The sequence below is a fragment of the Nicotiana attenuata genome, unplaced genomic scaffold (genome assembly GCF_001879085.1).
Source record: "Nicotiana attenuata strain UT unplaced genomic scaffold, NIATTr2, whole genome shotgun sequence".
Taxonomy (NCBI): Eukaryota; Viridiplantae; Streptophyta; class Magnoliopsida; order Solanales; family Solanaceae; genus Nicotiana; species Nicotiana attenuata.
Genome location: NW_017670326.1, coordinates 59,648 through 68,824, shown reverse-complemented (window position 1 = coordinate 68,824; position 9,177 = coordinate 59,648).

The window sequence follows — 9,177 nt, the reverse complement described above, 5'->3', positions numbered from 1 at the left end:
GAGATACTGGACAGCTATAAATTGTGGAGTAAAGTGTATCTGTTTTTGTATTTAACCAACTATAAATGAACAATTCTATAAACTGGAATTTAAAATTTGTTCACCACCAATAACAGAATTTACAGCTCTATAACTGAAATTGAGCCCTCATTTCCAATAGAATTACCGGAATTGCCACTATTTTCTCGTGATGATATTCCTACGTTCCTGTTACAGGGTGATTCAGCCCCTTCTTTTATGATCCCTATAATGAGAGAACACATAAAATTTCTCAAAAATCCTCGTGTTCGGCGAGTTAGAAGAGAAATTACTTTGATTCCTTCAGCTTTTTGTGATGGAAATGATGTAAACGACAAGTCTTTTGGGTGCGAACTGTTTGATAAATCTGAAAATTATTCACAGTGGTTGGATTCAAAAGCTGAGGGTTCAGTTGTTTATATATCATTTGGGGGTTTAGCTGTGTATTGGAAAGTAAAAGGCCATTTTTATGGGTAATTAGATCAAGCAACGAAGATGACAAGATCAAGAATGAAAATTACGGCTTGAATGAAAAGGGGATGATTGTCCCTTGGTGTTCACAAATGGAGATAATAATTTTAACATAAAATTATTTTTGTCATATTAAAGTATCAGTATTTTATATACTATAAAGGGTCGTTTGGTACTCGGAATAAGGTGGAATAAAGTGTAATACTAAATTTATACTATGTGTAGTAGACATTACGTCAACCAAACATAATATAAATTTAATCCTAAACTTAATCTTGGATATCCCATTTTGTACCACCTTATTTCATAAAATTTGGTATTATTTTATCCCACACTTCATTGGGATAAATTATCCAGGGATTATAATCTCGGGACTATAATTCTGGTGTATTTAGTCCGTGTACCAAACGATACCTAACAGTAAATTTTATCCGCTATAATAGTAAGTTACCTTGATAAGTAAATTTATCATTATAATGAATAAAGTTTAACGACGTTACTATTGTTGTGGGTAAGTTCGGTTATTTTAATGAGTAAAAGATTATTTCGCAACTTTACTGTTATAAAGAATTAAGTTTAATGACTTTAACGTGACACAAAATATTTGTAGGTTTATCGTTATGCTCTCTTTGTCCTAATTTATGGGACGGTATTCGAATTTCGAGAGTCAAATAAATTACATTTTTACCATAGTTTTTCCATATACCTTTTAGATATTTTAAAATTTTAATTAATGCGACTTATACTACTTTTTACATAGTTTTTAAATATGTAAATAATGTTTTGAGCTTGGTATATCTTCCTCAATGATTGGTGGATATTTGATATAGTTATTGGTATGGTATGATATGACACAATTACAGTCTGTAGTTTTTGCAGCTTCTGTAGATTTACTCGACAGTTGTTGTATGTTCGGTGATACTTTAATTAGTTAATTGATTACCTCTGATTCTGCCCTTTTCTTTTCCTCTCATTTTGGTTAGCGCTGATAGAACCAACATCGTTTCTTTTGTCATGATGTTGCAGTTATTTTTATATAAACCATGCACTATGACGAAATCAGACTGGCCAGCTGGTGCCGCTGGTGCTGCTAGATTTGCTGGTGCTGCTGGATCTGTCCCTATCAGTATATCAAATGGAAGGTCCCCGGTGGTTGCTATCTTGGTCACCTCTCTACTCAATCTGTCTACTGATTTCTTGGATGCTTTGGATTTCTTCATCTTCTTTACCTGCTTTCCAAGCTCCTCAATCACTGCTCCATGTGCTACAAAAGTGTCCATGAATGTCTACTGGTTCTCCAAAATCTCCATCACTGTATTATCCACTGTTGGAGGAATATTTGGTGCAAGGGTGGATGACTATGCTTCGACAGCACTGGATATGTCAGTCAGTTTTGTTATTGCTATCTGCAACCAGCTATTGAGGCTCGCCAGTGTCTAGGAGACACGCAGCATTGATAATGGCTGAGTAGGCGTGGGCACCAGCTTCAAAGCCGATGCGGAAGGCACTGATGCTGAAAGACCTGAAGAAGCAGGTGATGGCATAGCTGGTGCAGCATCAGAACAATCTGCGGAAGTAGATGGCATGTCAACTCTCTCAGCCTCTACCCCGGCGGGCTCATCAGACTAGCCTGCAGTAGTAGAGGGTTGACTCTTTTTAGTTGGGTTTCCACCACCTATCAAAGAATACCATGAGAAGGGCTTTTTCGCCCGCACTTTGGTATAAAAATTCCTCGGCTCCACACCCGCATCTGTAAGGTACTGAGTGATAGTGTTGGATACGGATAGGAGGTGTCACCTAGCCTGGCGAACACAAACATGTTGGCCGACATAACAGCACCCACACTGATTGGGTACCCGGCCATAATAGATGCGACTAGCACTGTCCGCTAAATTTTAAGATCTGTCTCATTTTGGCACGAATCTAGTCTACTACACATGAATGTCTGCCATCCTTTTGCCTCAAAGTTTAGGATTTTTCACTGAATAGGAACCCTTGATGTGATCCACGATCGTGGTGGTTCGGAAGCTGCCAGAATCTCAACTAGCCATGGGCGAGCTGCATCGCCCATAGTCAGCTATTCCATGTATTCAACCGGCTCAGCATCCTCCAACCCTAAGTATATGTTCAAGCTAAGGTGCTCTGGTCAAACCTCACTTTTAGAGTGAGAGAAAGAGTTTTAAAGGGAGGAAGTGATCTACCTGCCGAGTCGGTTTAAAATATCAAAGTTTAAATTGTATTGCTACAACCGAGGTACATACAATTACATATATTACAGTTAAAAAACCCCATTCACATAGTATTATTTAAATTTTTATTGTGCATATATTAGTAATAGCCATACAGAGTCATTCATTGACTGCATCTATTACACACTATATGCTATGGTATTTATTATAAATAAATACCGTTTTATAAAATTATATCCTATAGCTACCTTTTAGATTTTATAGCAAATTATCTATTTACGGTCACTTTCTACTGTTAAGCCACTAAATACGCTGTGAAATATTTCTCTCTCTCATACTTTCTGTTCTCTCTCCCAATAACACCGATATTGTATATAATTTTGTTAAACTCAAGTTCTCTCTCCACTATCTCTCTCCCAACCTAGTATCTTCCCCACGAATACAACCTCCATTATCAACTGGTTCATTCCATTCTCTCTCTCAATTTTCAAAATTGTTTACCCAAAAAAATTGTGGTAAGTGTTAAACTTGTTAGTTTTTCGCTGGCACATGTATTATTCTGTATATTTGTTGCGAAATGACAGAGATTCTCAATACACATAGTTTATCTTACAATAAAGATAATAGAGACTAACAATAAGAAAGCTTTTTGATAAGTCAAATTTCCATCTTTTCTTTAAAGAAGTACAAATACAAATGTTAAGCTGAGCAGCTCAAAGTCTTGCAATACAACTCCTACATGGAAAAAATGTAAATCAAGGCAGGACCATCCTATTTAGCACTATAGCAGCCAACCCAAAGCCAATAAGCCACTTTTTATTTGGAAGACGACTATTGCGTTTAATTCGAAAGGCATGGTTTTTCGGCATGTCTATTCATAGGAATCCCACCAGTCTAGCTAGTAAGTGAGCTAGTAGATTTTCATAGGAGCTGATGGTTAAGGTTATCATTTGTGTTGTTTTATATCCCTCCGCCCTTTAAGATTTGATCTTGCGTTGTCTCAAACAATGAAGTGTATATTTTCCAATGATACCCATATTAGTTGAAGTATATTTTATTGAATTTGAGAAAATGATTTGAAATAAGTAATAAAAACTGTGGGCCATTTAGCTTATAAAGCATATGCTTTGTGGAATCCCTATACCAATGAATATGGATTTTTTTAATGTCCATATATGGAAGCTTATAGTTGCAAAGCTCCACATGCTTGTGGATTTTGCTATGACTCTAATGTCGATGACTACAAGGCTATAAATCGTTGAATAGGAATCATTGGACGAAGAAAACGAGTCTCCATCCTAAAGTGCAAGCACTTTTTGCAAGGTCATATGAGTGCAGTAAGGGAATTAGTGTTGACGGTTGTGTATTTTGGTCTCTCGATTGGAGAATAAACAACTTCGTAGATAGAAGTTCTATGATTATATACTTTGACGTGAAATCAGATGAACTGAAGGATATATCAAGACCAGATTTTATACGTGAAAATCATTTGTATCGTTTGGCATCTTTGAAAGGATATATCGTTTGGCATCTTTGAAAGCATGATCATCAAAAAATTGGACGTTTGGATCATGGAACAAGATGGATGGAAACTGCTAATGAAAATTAGTTGCCAAGTCTTCTGCCAGTATTTTGTAGGGAGTACTGTGCTTTTGGGTTGCACTAGAAATGTATTAAGCAATCCCTTTCGATGAATAGAGTTAATTAGACATGTACCGTTTTGGGTATAAATGATATGCTCCCACATTTATTTCTCCTACCATATTCATATTTTTATATATAAATATGAGATACTAAATCTCTTTGGCTTCCCTATATGTTTAATTTTCTTCTGCGACACATGTATCACGCATGTATCTCACCTACAGGTATACATGGATATACATGTGATACACAAATTGATACAAATATGGTACATATGTGATACACAATATACACATGGATTTTCTTCAGGCTTTTGAGTTGAACTGTCAGATTTGAAAGTAGAAAAGGACGGAGAAAATGACACTGTATAGCAGTTCTTAAAATAATAATCAAAAATACATATTTTTGTATATTGCCTTTGTGTGTATATATTTATGTATGTTATGTACCAAAAATATACAAATTTTACATAATTTTGTGATTATTGAATATAAATAGTTTCGGCCACATGAATGATCTCCGTCAAACGGGTGGGGCGGGTCGGATATGGTTCGGGTAAAAAACGGGTAATGAAAAAACAGATCAATTATCCGACCCGACGCTTATTTAATACGGATAAAAAATGGATTAACCAGCGGATAATATGGGTTACCCATATTATCCATGACTTCTTGTATATGATCACTTTTGGGAGAATTCGTAGTCTCTCTAACTTGAGGAACCACCAATTTGAGGCTTTACAAATGTAAAAGTTAGACCCATTGGTTATCCATTGGTTACTCATTGGTTATCCATTTTCTAAATGGATAATATGGTTCTTATTCATATTTGACCCGTTTTTAAAAAGTTCATTATCCAACCCATTTTTTAGTGGATAACATGGATGATTTACTGTTTTCTTTGAACCATTTTATCACCCCTATTTAAGACCCACACAAATGTTGAAGTCCACAAGTAGACGTTTCGTTAATGCAACAATTAGGTCATGAATTGTAGTGCCAAAAATACACAAAAAGTGTGACAAGAATGCCTTTAAGCGAATGGAAGATGTCGTATTTTGCTGTATAAAGATTTGTGACATAAACGAAAAAAGTGGTCAAATTTTACTAAAGGCAAATTTTTGTTTTCCCTTTCTTTGTTTTCTCCCTTTTATGAGGGCACAAAAAAGAAAAGAAAAGAAAAGAAAAAGATATAGCGGAGTCTATATATCCAGTTCTCTTTATATCTATAATCAGAGCATTCACATATGAAAGTAATATTGTGGAGGCTGATTACGACATTGGGAGAATATGGTGGTTGTTAATTGGACAACCACCATATTGCCATTTCCCTTCTATAAAAGGATAATGAATCCCTTTATGTAAAGGAATCTGATGCATTCACATTAATTTCTAGTGGTTTTTATGATTCCTTTTCGTAATTTTGATGTTTAGTTTAATTTGTGAGATGAAAATTCGAATAAATCATATTGGTTGTTGATGAGCTGGGCGTAAAGATTATCAGAATAAGTGTAATCATATGGTGTGGCCATTTTGGCATACTATTTACGGAAAAAGGTTAAATATATCCATGTACTATCTAAAATAGTTTGAATATATCCTTCGTTATACTATTCGTTCAATTAACTCCCTACCGTTATACTATTGGAACTAATTTACCCCTAATTTAGACGGAGCGCCCCGTGGCAACTCAAGAACAAAAAGATCCACCCCCAATTTTAAATACCAGACTGTAATTAAAAACCCACCCATTATTTAACCTATTACCCGACCCAATTCCCCCTTGCTTTAAGATGAACCTCTGTTTTGCCATCATTAAAACCCAAAACAGAAAAAGAAAGAAAGAAACTCCATCACCGGTGTGCTTCCACCTGACGAAGGCTTCACCACCGCCAATTTCTCCAATTTCAGAAATAATACTTCACTGCCAGGAATACTTTCTATCTGCCAATGCTTCCACAGTTCCACCTACACTAATTTCTTCAATTTTAGAAAAAATACTCCATGAAGTACTTCTCATAATGAAGTAATAGAGAAGAAATTTGGAGACTAAAGTATCGAAATATGAATTGTTTGTCTTTACCTGAGTTGACATATTTCAACCATTATGGTATGCTTCCCTACGTCATTTGGAATTTGAATAAAAAGTGACTTTGATCGACGAGGTGCCATTGGAATGGTAAAGATTGATAAATTTTTGTTCTTTACTGCTTCACTTTTGATGGTTCCGTGAAATTCGTAATGGTAAAAGTGCATAAACTTGTCATCCTTCAATTATTGTCAAATTCTGCTTTCGTTCGATTTCGGGCCGTCGATTGCCATATTCTTCAGTCTTATTTTTTGCTCTCTATCAGGCAATCACGTTAGGAAAGGGACTTTGAAATATGAAGAAGATGTACCATACTTGGACAATATTTAAGGAGGAGGTGGTGGTGGTGGTGGTGGTGGCGGCGGAAGAGGAGAAGGAGTTGCGGTAGTGGGTGATGTACAAATTCTTGGGTCGAGTAATAGGTAAGATAATGGGTGGGTTTTTAATTAGAGTCGGGTATTTAAAATTGGAGTGGGTCTTTTTGTTCGTGAGCTGCCATGTGGCACTCTACCTCAATTAGGGACAAATCAGTGCCAATAGTATAACGGTAGGGAGTTAATTGGATGAATAGCATAACGGAGGATATATTTAAACTATTTTAGATAGTACAGGGATATATTTGGCCCTTTACCGTACTATTTAACAATTATATATCATCGATCATGGCAAACCTGATAAAGCACATAAAAAATTCCATATGTGTTCCTTTGTGCAAATGGTATTTCGAGTAATCACATATGTGAAACCTAAATATAATTTTAATTAGGACAACAGGGATGTCACAACCCAAATTTCATTATAGATTGTGATGGCGCCCAATACCGTTGTTAAGCAAGTCAACCCTAATCAACTAGTGGGTGCTCATTTATTTCACCAAACAATCCCAACATTTACTAAATCTTAAATTTTTAGACAATCGATAATTAATAAATTTATAATAATAAAATTAACCCAAAATAATAGTCTACAAATGTGTGTGCCAGGAACTAGTGTCACAAGTGCTAGGGCAACTAGTACAATGTACAAAATACAACTATTCCTACTGCCTGAAATAGAATAGACAGTAAATAACAAAAGGAGAGACTTCGGCATGCTGCTGAACGGCTCAGAAGGGACAGCTCACCGTGAGATCTCGATCAGGTATTAGGAACACGCGCCAGATAGGTAGCTAGATGCACCTGCCTCAGATCCTGTACAGTTAAGTACAGAAGCGTAGTATGAGTACATAAACAACATGTACCCAGCAAATATCCAGTCTAACCTCGAAGAAATAGTGACGAGGTGTCGACTTGAAACCTACTAGGGCCAGCAATAATACAGTTCAAGTTCTATGTTAAGCATGAATAGCAAGAATATAATGACATTTCAGGGACGAGAATAAACAAATATTATTTCTTAACAACATATCAATTTCAGTCATATCATGTAATATGTTACATTCCGAAGCATTCAAGCAGTGTAGATCACGGAAAGTTCACATAAATAACATGCGCACATTGTGCCAAGGTCGTACGACCCGGTCCGATATAATAATAAAATGTGCACTGCCAGAGGGTCGAATGGCGCGAACCATAGATGCATCTATTTTCTACCAAGGCGATCGACCCGATTCACAAATAGCAATTTATTATTATGTAAGCACACATTGCTCATTTATAGTCAAATAATTCATACAAGTTTTCAGGTAAGTGAGTATGTCTAAAGTCCTTCCAATTTTCACCAATTCCGACCTACCTTTATTTATGGGATATTTGAAGGAGAGCTTTGTAACTTTTTCTATTAAATTCTCTATGTTTATTTTCCAATTTCTAGCATGTCCTAAGTAAACTTTGTAGCAAACAAGGGCGCAAGCATTTTCAACACCACCGCTACATCAAATCAAAAGAAAAATTACTTATAGAGGCATTTGGACATCAACCAACAAAAGGAGGACAACAGGAAGAAAAAAAAGGAAAATCAACCATCAAACTAGAAATGCAAATACAATGTATACACTAAACAAAGTGAAACAAAAAAAAAAAGAAATTGAAAAAAAAAGAATATACCTTGATAATAATTCGTAATACACTCCGTCGAAACTTAAATTTGAAACATCTCAAATTCTTTATTTCATTTGATAAAGTGTACCTTATTTATTCCAAATGGTATTTGAAAGTCGTATATGGAAACATTTAAATATAACATTACATTTTTATTGAGTAGTAATAGATATGACTTAAACTATATGGCATAGACCCATACAAGGCGCACAATATTTGGTTATACGTGATAGTAATCTGGTACCACTACTGCATCTGCATTAAATAAACTCCAACCCGGTTAAATATATATTAGTGTTGGAAACTACCTAGCTACAGTAGGACTATGAGGGTGTTTGGCTAAGCTTATAAGCTGATTAAACTGGCTTATAAGCACTTTTTGGCTTATCTACGCGTTTGGTAAAATCAAAAGTGCTTATAAGTTAAGTGCTTATAAGCCAAAAATAAGCTAAAAGCCATAAGTTGGTCTCCCCCAACTTATCAAATTTCAGCTTATAAGCACTTTAAGTTTGACCAAAATATTTACTATTCTATCCCTAAAATACGTGATAGTAATCTAGTACCACTACTGCATCTGCATTAAATAAACTCCAACCCGGTTAAATATATATTAGTGTTGGAAACTACCTAGCTACAGTAGGACTATATTGTAGCTCCCGTATTAAAACTCTAACCCGTAGGCGGGCTGCCCCATGTTTTGCATACAACGATTAGAATGTAAATTCAGA